Here is a 13,119-nt window from a genome sequence, read left to right as displayed (position 1 = left end):
TATTCATACATATATAAAAACATTCATTTTTAGAATATTCTGGAGAATCCTAGAATAATCTGGAAACACTGACCTTTTCAGGGTTTAAATTATTAAGAGATTTTGCTCATTGTAAAATGTAAAGAGTTTAAAAGAAGATGTAGTTTTACTAATCTGTTCATCCTCAGTTCAAATACCCTCAAATATTTGTCTTTTGAATTATATTATGATAGGGACCGAAGGACCAATTCTTAAGTGAAAATTAGTGTGAAGTCTCAAAATTAAAACATTTTGGAATTGAAACTCTCAGTGGCACATAACTGAATATCTAACATATGGGAGATAGTATTTTCTTATAATTTGAATAGACAATAAAAATGTAAATATCTCACCAAACTTTCCAGAAAATATAGATTTGCATTTCCCTATTAGTTAAAATACATTGATTTGATAAATACATACATAAGAAGTCAGAGAAGCTGAATAAGGGTTAAAATAAGGATAAGGGTTAAAAAATTCCTCTTCAATTAATAAAAAGTAAATTAAATAAATTTTAAAAAGAAAAAATTCCTTTTCAGTTAAAAACGAAACAAAATAAAAGATAGAAAGGGGCATAGGTGACGTTAATATTTTAGCATTTTCTAGCACCTGGAGATGTTCTCATTGTAGTATGAATATAAATGGTTTCATTTATGTTGGTATTAAAGTGAAAATAAATGTGTCAGGATATAAATTTTAAAACAAAGATGTCCAATTTCAAGGGGGAAAAATTCCTTTTGAAGATAATGATAAATATTCAAGTTTTCCTCTATGAAGGCAATATTTTTTTTTGTCTAAGTCAACATACTTTACCATTTTTAAACTTTTCTCATCATATCTTTGACAGCAGGTTTTCCAATTTTGACAGCTCTTTAAAAGTAATTTTAACAGCCGAGTGATTTCTCTTCTAAGCAAAGTCAGATTATGTGAAATGTCAGTGTAAAAACTATACACTCTGACACATAATCATTTTTAGTTGAATTTACTTATTAATTTTGCTTGCTATTACTAATAAAACATAAGTGCTTAGCTAATTTATTGCTTTTTGAAATGTTTTAAAGGTATTAAAACTGTATCCTTTTTACTGCAGAATGTCTCACTTTATCACAATTAGCTGTTCTTCCAAAAATGGAGAGGAGGGAGGAGTAGCAGTGCTAGGCAGATTAAAGGCAACTGAGGTACTGAGTAAAGTGGCTACTGTAAAGTGAAAATACAAGTTGCATTGGTTAAACCAGAATGGGAGTATAGCTGAATCCCCTGGGGACCTCTTGCAAATATATGCATGTCCCATCGCCCCTAACCCACAGTCCTATCCCCTCAACTCACATTGTTGAGATTCTGGTACATCCCCAGGGTAGGAGGATTGAGAATATCTTTTAACCTGCCAACCTCCCACCTCACTGAAAACCCCTGGAAATAATTTATATAAAAGCTGACAAGTTTCTTGACTGAATTAATCCAGTTAATTTCCTTAATCCTTTATTTTATAATCAGAGTGTTACAGGAGGTGAAGTAATTATCTAGTAAATATAAACAAATGGGTTGTCAGTTCGAAAATTATCCTCTCTTTATAATATTTGCTCTAGTCTCCTATTTCCTGATCTCTTTACTTTGACAGTTGAAGGCCTGTTTCTCCATAGAATGAATCTGTCATAATTTTAAATAAAGTTTTACAGAAGAGTATTTTATTTTAGTTGATGATCCACCACTATGTGTTAAGTACCATTTGATCACTAAGTGGAATTAAAATGTCATTAGAAACTGATAAGAATATTTACAATGTTTTTTAAAACACCTTTAGTGAGATATTCGCAAACCATAAAATTCATCCTTCCAAAGTGTACAATTCAGTGTTTTTTGTATAGTCACAGAGCTGTGCAATTATTACTACTATCTAAATTTAGTGGGGATCCCCATACCCTCCCTATTTAACAGTCCCTCCCTATTCCCTTCTCCCCGAACTCCAAAACCTACTTAGCATCTCTATGGATTTACCTATTCTGAACAGTTCTTATAGATGGAATCATACAATATGTGGTCTTTTGAGACTGGCTTCTTTAAATTAGCATAATGCTTTTAGTATTCAGACATGTTGTAGCATGTATCAGGACTTCATTTATTTTAATTGCCCAATAATATTTTTGTATGAATATCAAACATTTTGTTTATCCAACAATCTGTAGATGGATATTTGGGTTGTTTCTACCATTTTGTCTATAATAATAGACAATGCTACATGAATGTTTGTACACAAATTTTTGAGTAAACATATGTTTTCAATTCTTTGGGGTGTACATCTAGGAGTAGAATTGCTGGGTCATCTGGTAACTCTATGTTTAACGTTTGGAGGAATTGCCAAACTGTTTTATTGAGTGGCTGCACCATTTTGCAATCCAGCAATGTATGAGAGCTCCAATTTCTCCACATCCTTGTTAACATATTATTGTCCATCTTTTTTATTTTAGCCATCCCATGGGTATGAAGCGATATCTCATTGTAGTTTTGACTTGCATTTTTCTAATGACTAATGCCGTTGGACATCTTTTCATGTTATTATTGGCTATTTGAATATCTCCTTTAGAGAAACACCTTCTAAAATCTTTTATTCATTTTTAAATTGGGTTACTTTTTATTATTGAGTTCTAAGAGTTCTTTATATATTCTAAATACATGTCCTTAATTGTATATGTGATTTACAGATATGTTCTCCTTATCTGTGAGTCAGAATATTCTTTTAATCTAAATTTTAATTATATTTTTAAGATAGAACTATGGGAAGCTATTTGTGTGTGTGTGTGTGTGTGTGTCTGTCTGTCTGTCTGTCTGTCTGTCTCTGTGTTTGGGGAGGGATGTTGATTCACCTGGAAATTATCTTGGACTTGAGAATGTAACAAGACTAAATTTAATTCATGCAATTGAGTAATATGCTTGTTTTCATATTATACAAATATAAAGTTGATAAAAAGAAATTTTGAGTGCTCCTCAGTTCTCCACATTCTCTACTCTGTCTCCTCCTCTCCCTGCCGCTTAGTCTGTATATGCAAATAGAGAGCTGAGATAGAGAGAAATTTGACATTTATTAAAATGCTATTTATTATAATGACAAAATAAAAGTGTCTGCTAACACCGAAGAGGTAAAAGAAACAAGCTTGATAGATCACCTTTTCCCAAATCGGCTTTTGGGAAAAGACTCTTCCTCAAAATGTCTTAGAGGAATACAACTTTGTCATGAAAGATATTCTCAGGCTTTTAGAAGGAAACTAGAATCTAAAACAAATAAAGAAAATAATAATTTTTGTGAAGGAAACTACCAAAAACCTAGGCTTGCTTGTTCTATGTCAACAGAATGCATTTATCCAATGATGGTTCTTGAAATCCTCTTGAGTCTTACCATTATAGACAGTGAGAAGCAATGATAAGTATATATGTACCTATATTCGTTCTTAATTTTACTTAATTTTATTATGAAAAATTGCATTTACTTAACATCCATGTATTAAGTACTTTTGCAACTAAATGCAACAGTGCACAAAGCAGACACAGCCCCTGTTTATTCTCTCAAGAGTCTCGATTAAACTGTTTAAGTTCCATCTCTGCAGGACAGTGACTAATATAAATGTTTGTTCATATCTTGGCCACTGAATTATACGATATGTATACAAAACAAAATAACACAATAGCCTTGCTTTCAATAAGTTTAAAGTCTATTAGCAGAGACTGAAAAATAAACAGACATTTTCACCAAAGTGCAGTGTCATGATAGAGTTAAGTATGGCACTTAACCCAGTCTGCAGATATAGAAGTGGAGAAGACTTTATCAACAAATTGACATCTGAGCTTAGACTTCAAGGAAAGAGGTTGAAGAGTTGAAAAAAGAATAAAAGTATACTGGACCAAGGGAAAAATAGGTACAAAGGTCCAGAGGGGAAAGAGACCATCACACATTCCTTTTGATTTTAATTTTAAACATTTCAGTATAGATCATTTTAAATTACTCTCATTCACCCATAATGAATTTTGTAAATAGCCACTGACTAGCATCTTTTTTCAGTTGGGGAATCTAGGATATAGAAAAGGATTAAATTATTGTCTGACTGATATCAGAGCCTTTGAAATTAAAACATGGCAGAGTTGACAGAACAGATCAGAAAAAGCAAAGAAGAAAATACATTATTAATTATTGTTTCCTCAATTCATCAGATACCAATTTATAAATAATTACCAAAAAATAAAATTTAATAACATATTTCTTACACAGTACTCTACAAATCTTTATCCATTCATTTATCCATCTATTCATAAACAGATATGTAACTTATTTTAGGCCATATTATAAGCGCTGGAGATTTATCATAGACGAAATAATAGAAAAAAGACAAAATTCCTCACGTCATGAAGCTTGCAGCCTAATGGGAAAGACAAACAATAAACAAGATAAATAAGTAAAGTATATAGTATGTTAGTTAAATGCTAAAGATAGAATTAAGCAGGGAAGAGTCATAGGAAGCATGGAGTAAGGGTTGAAATTTTTGATAGTGTCGTCTGGGAAGGACACATCTGTGTAAAGGAAGTGAGGAGTAAGCCATTTGTTATACATGTGTGTGGCTGGGAGAGGAGAAGCTTTCCCAGCAGAGGAACAGGAAATGCAAAGGTCCTGTGACAGGAACAGTTTTGGTATCTTTGAGAAACAGGAAGCTAGAGTGGCCAGAGAGTGATGGAGAAAGAGTAAATAGGTATGAAGTCAGAGAGTAAAAAAAGACACAGATCATGTTGGACCTTGTATATCTTTTAAGAATATTGGCTTTTAGCCTGACTAAAATCACAATAAAAGGTCGAACAGAAAAATGAGATTACCTGAGTTAGATTTAAATATTTCTTTGCTATTGATTGTATAAAAGCTTAAGAGAGACAAGAGCAGAAGCAAAGGCTGTTGTAATAATCCAGATGAGATATGATGAATGGCTTGGACCTGAGGTGTGGCAGTAAGGGTGGCAAAGAGCAGATGAATTTTGGATACATTTTGAAAATTGCACCAACATAAATTACTGACAAATTGGATGTTGTATGGAAAGAAACGTAAGAGCCAAAGACAGTTCTAAGGAATTTTGTGTAATTGGAAGATTGGAATTGCCTTTTCCTGAAAAGAAAAAGACTGGATGAAGAGCAGGTTGTAGGAGAATACCAGGTTACTTTTGGACATATTCAACTTCAGATGTCTATTTGCTGGAGATATGTTGTGGGTAGTGTAAATAATGGAATTCACAAAAGAAATCTAAACTGACCATTTATATTTATATATTTATGTATATATAGATTTGTGTAGTATGTATTGTATTTCACATATAAATGTATAATACATATCTGTATATTTTGTATTATTATATTAAATATATACTTACATATTATTATATTATTATAGTATATCAATGGTATTTAAAGCCTTGGGAGTGGATGAGCTCAACAAAGTAATTATTAAGGATAGAAAACAGAATTGATATGAGTACTGAGCCAAGAGACACTGCAATATTTACAAGTCAGGGAAATTGGAAGGAAATAACAAAAAAATTGAGACAGAACATCCAGGGGTAGGAAAACAAAGCAAACATAAAACACAGCAACACAGTTTGTTTCCTGGAAGCTAGATAAAGAAAATGTTTTAAGGATATAGTAATCGATTTTGTAAAATGTTAATGAGAGTTCAAATAAGATGAGGCCTGGGAATTAAGCATTGGATTTAGCAACATGGAGTTCATGGATGACCTCGACAAAAGAAATTCAGTGTAGTTCTAGTGCTAAAAATATTTTTGGAATGGATTAAAGAATAGGAGGGAGAAATTGGAAACCACATGTAGAAACTCCTTTTTCAAGTGCTTTAAAAGGAATGAGAGAAATGGAAAGGTTTTAAAGGGAATGAGCCAGAAGGGGAAGTAGATTCAAAAGTGAACTTTTTAGAAATACAAGAAAGAGCAACATGTGTGTGTGCTAACGTGAAGCATTCAGTAGCTGGGGGATGTATGTGGTGCAGGAAAGAGAAGAGGTGATTGCTAGACCCACATTGTAGAGTATGTGGGAGAAGGATAGAATCTGCTACACAAATAGAGGGCTAGCTTTTTCTAAGAGTAAGGCAATAAAATTTCACGTAAATTTGAACAAATATAGTTAGGTCAATGGAGATAGAGATAGGAGCTCATTGAAAGTTTCTTCTGTTTGCTTCTATTTTCTGATTGGAGGAGAAATCATGGTCAACAATTTAAGATGAGAATGTAAAAAAGAAGTGTTGAAGATTTGAGGAGAGAAGATGTAAAATAATCTAAGTCTTATGAATGAACTAGGAAAATGTAGTATGATTGCTAGACAGTATTAATGAGCCACTTGAGAAAAGTGGTCCTAAATTTAAGGTGAGATCAGTCAGCATTGTTTTGTATTTTTTTTCCTCCAGCCACATTCAATTGCAAGTGAGCAAACGTTGAGTAGATTAAGGGTTTGATTTAACAAAGGTGGTGCTTTATCCAACTGAGCATAACAAAGTAAGATTATGGCAAAGGAGTGGATGGTGTTTGCAGGTAAGTGAGTGATTTTCACTGATAGAAGGTCTTTAGTTATACCAATTTAAAGCCAAGACATGTTTTAAGCATTTTTGGATGTCATCAATTGCTAAATTTTATGGTGGTCTTTGACAGCACAGAAAGAACACTAAGTTTTGTGTGAATATGTTCATTTTGCAGTTCTAAAAAAGTTGCTTTTGTTCTTTGCTAGTCTTTCAACTGTATCATTTGAAAACCAGAGTATTCCTTTATCAACATAAATATTTGGATGTGGGCTGCTCTAGAACAGCAAAATTTTTTTAAAAAACCTTAAAATCAAAAAACCAGTAATGTTAAATTATCCCTGAGTGCACATTATTTAGTTCCTCGTTAACTTAATTGTTTTCTAGTAAAAGTGAAATGTGCAATATGCAAATTAAATAATATTACATGTCAGAGTTTGAAAGAAATATTCATTTAACATTGGAAGAGGCTTTTTTTTTCCCAGGAAATCTTGTTCATTTATTTTACAAGAATTTTTGTTTGTCGCTATTTGTTCGAACATAATACAATTGTGAGACCCAGTGCCTGCTGGCAAAGTTGGAATAGCTGTCAGCAGGAAATGGCAAACTAATAATAAGTGCTGGTAAAATATTTATATTATAGTTTACTGGGAAGCTGAATGTAGTTTTGTATTTCATTATTGCTTGAGGCAGTACATAGTAACATAGTTGTGCTCCAAAATAAGTGCATAGAATTCTAAATACTATAGTAAGTTATCTCTCAACTATTTGCTGGGGAAAAAAAGAATTAATAATAATAAAGCCTCTCACAAGTTGAAATTTAAGAAATTTTAAACGAAGTCTGTGGGGCAGTAATTAGTAGCATCTCACATTCAGTGTTATTGGACACTAGGCTGCTGAATCAACCACTTCTGTATAAGGCCTAGTAATTTAGCTTTGGTTCATAATTTTCAATAACAGCTATTCAAGAGGGAGGGGTGGTCTTAAACCACCAGAGGACTCAGAAGTATGGTGATGTTCAAGTACAACACTGTGTTTATGTACTCCCCAAAGTGTATCAAAGCTCAGATCCAGAGAAATAAAAGAAAAGTCAAACAAAACAAGCATTAGACTGCGTAAAATAAGGTATGGACAAGGCAAACAGGTGAGGCATTGTTTAGGTGGCTAAGGTAGATCAATATCTATTCTTGCAAGCCAGGAATCCTGCCTGCTTTCCTCTGGTGCTCTGCAGATCATCTTACGGCTTGCAGACAGACTGTCGCCTAAACCTAACTGACAGACAACCTATTTCACCCTGTAAAAATCATACCCATCTTCTTTCTTTGTGGTTCACCGAGAGGAGAAAAAAATATAACTGCCAAAATAAAAAAATACCAGATTGGTTTTACCACACTTTAACATCCCCTTTCATTAACTTAATTATAAAAGACTGGTTCCTAATTTCTCTTTCACATATAACTTTAATCTACTTAATAAATGTAAGTATATTGTGAGCATAACAATGTGTGTGTATGTGGAGAAGTGCTCAAATTTATCCAAATGTTAAACATATATAAAGTGTCTTGTACATAATAATCACTCAATAAATATGAGCTAATATTAATTTTCCTATCATAATATTTTTTTAAAAAAACTAACAGAGGTATACAGAGAATCAATTAGAAACTGAGGAAATAGATTATTTTTACCAATAATTGTAATTCAGAGTAAGGAAGTAATATCTCAGTAATTTCGAAAACATTTAACAAGCTTATGACAGCTGAACTTAGAGTAAATAACAGAAAATCAGATTGTTTACATTTTATGACATAGTACCATCAGTTTGCCTTGTTCTGATAAACTATAAGTTCATGCATAACAATTAGTAATCTTTTAGTTTTTTTATATAATGTTTTAATTGTGATGGGAAAATCAAAACCAGAAATGTTTTCTCAAAAACAGGTATTATGCTATAGTTCTATCAAAAATAACCAAAATATAAAACTTGTTTTCTAGTTCCACAGAACTTCAGAAAATTATACAAACTTCCTTGCAAATTGAGAATTATTTTAATTTTTTTACTTTACATATATAACTTTATTTAGTTTTTTTTTTTACTTCATAAGTTTAAAGAGGAGGATGCCTTTTACTTTAGCAAATTCAATGGGAATTTCTTTAACAAGAAAAGCTCTGTGTAAAGGAGAAACTACAACAAAGGCGACTTAACAAAATATAAACAATAAAAATGTATACAATCCTAATTCTGCTTTAGCAAAAATAAGAGACATTTCATATGTTTTACTCTTGAGATAGCATTTACTGAGACATAATTTTTCATATGTGTACAATGAACTATGGATTTCATTTCATCCAGATTTTGATACTAAAACCCCTCATGCATATTTTATACTCTGAGTTGACTAATAAAAGGAATGACTATTTTAATATAATATTTAAAATACTAAAAGTCAAGATAAATCCTTATTTTAGTGCTTGTAGATATTTTGTCTTAATAATAAAAGTGGAAAAGGTCATATTTTGTAGACTGATGCATATCATAATTCTGAGTAATAAGAATATGTCTTTTCATCACTGCTACAGTTTTCTGCTTACCTCTTTATGGTGGAAGAAATGTAATTTACTTGTCAGATTGAATGTTTGATATGAATCCTTATCCTATCTTTTGAACTAGCATTTCTGAAATACTACATTGTAAACAAATGGTATGTTTAATTAAACAACTACTTTACCATTAACTGAACAAGAGAGTGTGATTATATTAATTTAATAGTAAGCCATATGACTAGAATTTAAAGAAGACATTTTCGATTCAGCAAGAAAGTATGATTATACTAATTTAAAATCAAGACATGTGATTGGAATGTAAACAAAATACTTTAAGTTCCTGTCTTCAGGATACATTTTAAGTTCCTGTCTTCAGGATATCAAAATAGGTTTTTTTAAGAGTTAAAGCTAATATAATTTATAAAATATTAGTGTACATTACAATTTCTTTAATTTACTAACCTACATACAAAGCAAAATTTACAAGTCAATGAACAATTTACTGTGATGCTCAAAACTTATTTTAAATATAAACAATTGTGATTTTTAAAGGATTCATTTTACTTTGGTATGTGACTGCTTTTTCACAGCTACGGGTTAGCAATTCTGAAACATATTAGCTCTATTCTAATAAGAATGAAAATATAGTAAAGTAAATTTAGCTGAATAATTAGACATATAATAATGTACATGATTATGTATGTGTGCATGTTTGGTTATGTGTGTATGTATATAAAAATATATTTAAATATGTAATATATGATTGTTTGAAAGCCAAGGATTAATTTTACCTTCCATTTCAAAATATGAAATAATAGATTTGCTGTAATCACTCAAAGGCCTTCGCTGTTGAAAGGTCAATCCAGTTTTACACATTTGTGGGAACAAAGAAAAATAAAAATCACTGGGTTCTGACCTAATCAAAGCCATAAGTTGTTTTTTAAAACATGCATTGTTAGGTCCTAATTATCTTATTTGTGTTTGTTTAGATAGATAAACAGATGAAACATTTCTGATCCAGATGTGACAATCTCAGCACTGTCATTTACCTTTCAAGGATCATAGAATTTTTGCTTTTAACACATTCCCTTGAGTACCTACATGTTTTCATTATAAACCAGGAGTTGAGAAAACATGTCAGATGCTAAATTCAAAATCCACTGTGCAGGAAACTCGGGGAAATGTAACAACTGTTTTGGAAGAAGATGTCTTGAAGTCAACTTACATAAATTCTTAAATGATTTGTCAATGAATTATAATTAGCATTTAAGTTTCAAGTGCAAATGCTAAACAATTTCTGCTTAACTACTGTAGGACTGAAATTATTTTTGTCAAATATGTGTAAAACCTTAAGCTAAAATGTCTGTGTTCTATAAGCAAACTAAAAGTAATACAAATGTAAAATCGTAATATACCAATTTAGTTATGAAACAATAGTTTAAACTCTAGAGCACTTATACTCTTTTAATACTTAATACATTATATGAAATCTCATGAAGAAAATGAAGAACTCAAGGTAATAATGTCTTATAGAAATATTCAAAAACTTGTATGTCCAAGTAGACTGAAAACAAATATTTCTGGAGGTTCACATTCACTAGAGTAAATTAAATGAAAGTTATAGGATGCTCATGTAAAGGTTAAAATAGCTCAAATTATTTTCTCAGTAAATGTTTTCTAATCTTCATGTAAACCATTAATCTAAAATGTAAAGAAAATAATTTATATACCAATATAATCAATAAAAGGCTATATGCAAAAATGGATAATGCAGGATAACGGAGCTTATGATGCATAATACCTAAAATATTTAATTATAGTTCTTATGTGACTACATACTTAATAATTCTACTTAATAAAATAGTAAAAATTCCATTTTCCACTTTTTAAAATGCATATTTGCAAACATTTTTTTCTCTTGGAATTGCTCGATTTAATAATATGTATTTGAAAATAAAAACTAATGTATGCATGGGTATTCATTTTTCTACATTTATTTATTTATTAAAGGCTAGACTTGGTTAGACAAGCATGGAAACAATGCTCATGATGTTATTTTGAACTCTATAACCTCTTTTAACTTGCAAACAGGTAATTATATGAAAAATTGTAGAATGCACTAGAAAAGCACTTGAAAAACAAATATTTTATGTAAGAATTATTTAGTATTATAATTACTAAAAACAGAAGATGCAAATGAATATATAATCATCTAAAGAATGTCAGTCTTTAACTTCAGTGAATTACAAATGGTCATTTAAGAATGTATCTTAATGAAATTACAAATATATCTTTTGGTTAAGCATGAATAATGAATAGTTTGATTTTTAAGAAAAATATCAAAATATAAGATCAAGGTCATATGTACATATTAATTATGAGAAAATAATTAAAATATTTATGCCTTTCAAAATAGTATCAATATAATTAAAAATACTCAGTGGAAATGAAACCATTAATACACATAGCCAGTCTCCAATAGTTTTTTGGTATTACTAAAATGTGGATGTTGAGTGCTAGTTGCTGCTGTTTGCGATTTTTTGGGTAAAATGTAAAATAAGCAGGATGTTTGAATCTATTTCTTTAACCATGGTGAATAAACACCATGATGAAAACAATAAAAAAATCTGTCTTTTGGAGAGTGCCTGGGAATTCATGTACTAAATGGATTTTAATATAAAGAACTCTCTCATCAATAAAATGGAACTTCAGAAAAAGTTGTATTTGGGAGTATCATAGCAAAGTGTGCACTGTGCATAAAGTTTACTATCACAGCAATTCTTTCTAGAAAAAAATTCTTAAATCTAAGGTTATCAATCTGCTGTTTTCTGAGTATTGTAATCATTTAGAAATAGCAGTTAATGAAAAAAACTCTTAAAAGCATTGACTTCTATACTCTTTTCTAACAAAACAATTTGCTATTTACTTATTTCACAGTTAATCTCCATGCTAAATCTGAAAGTATGTTCTCAGTAGCAACTATAATAAAAGAATGGTGGGATAATGACACAAAATGATAAAAGCAAGGAAAATGCTCATTTGAGGACATAATCTCTTTCACACATACAAGTAGAAATGCTTCACAAAATGCTTCACAAAAAGTTACCCAGAGAATTCCTATAGAACATAAACATATCAAAAAGTGGTAGAAAAAGTCTTCCTAGCTTCCAATCTCTGTTGACAAAGTCTTTGTAATATGAGATATATAGCTCTATAAAATTACGTGTGAATAAATTTTGTAGGCATGAGTTCCTCACCATCTTTAGCTAATTAACTTAGTTTTATTGGTGGAAATGTTTGGTTTGTTACTAAGGCAGAGATAATGCTATGTGTTCAGCAATACATTATTTTTCATCCCAAATTCACAACTAGATTATATTCCCAAACCCTCTCTGCAATTAGATTGGGCCATGTGACTTTTGGCCAATGGGATAGGGTATCTTTTAGAATCTTCAATGAGTTTTGTACTTTCCCTATCTTATGCAGAGTATCCAATGGAAGACTCCAGAACTCTAGAAGATAGCAGAGACACTCCTGGATCCCTGAATGACTGAATGGAACTAAATGGAACAAAGACTCATCCCAACTCTCTACCTGACTGTAATGTGACATAAAGGAGTAAGAAATCTTGATAATATTAAGCCACTGAGACTTGAAACAGGCTGTTAAGAGTATTTATTTATTTATTCCTCAAATATTACAAATAATAAAGAGTTATAGGGGACAAAAATAATACTCAGTACTTGAGAGGAAGGCTAAGGTGGTAATTTACTAGATCTAAATATTAGAGTAGGAATAGTTTTTAGAAATTATATGAACTTGTGTTCTGTCTGCAATTGGTCCCTGTTAAAGTCTTACTTCCCTAATTATATACAGAGTTTATGTCATCTTATTAGAATATTATTAATTCTCTTAGTGATAAATGACTAAAGCATTAGCTACCATTCATTTCTTACCATACTCTAGGCCTATATTGGGCTAAGCACTTTATGTGAATTATCTTTTAATTT

Source organism: Pteropus medius, unplaced genomic scaffold, assembly GCF_902729225.1.
Source record: "Pteropus medius unplaced genomic scaffold, Ma_sr-lr_union100, whole genome shotgun sequence".
Lineage (NCBI taxonomy): Eukaryota > Metazoa > Chordata > Mammalia > Chiroptera > Pteropodidae > Pteropus > Pteropus medius.
This window is presented reverse-complemented; position numbering follows the sequence as displayed.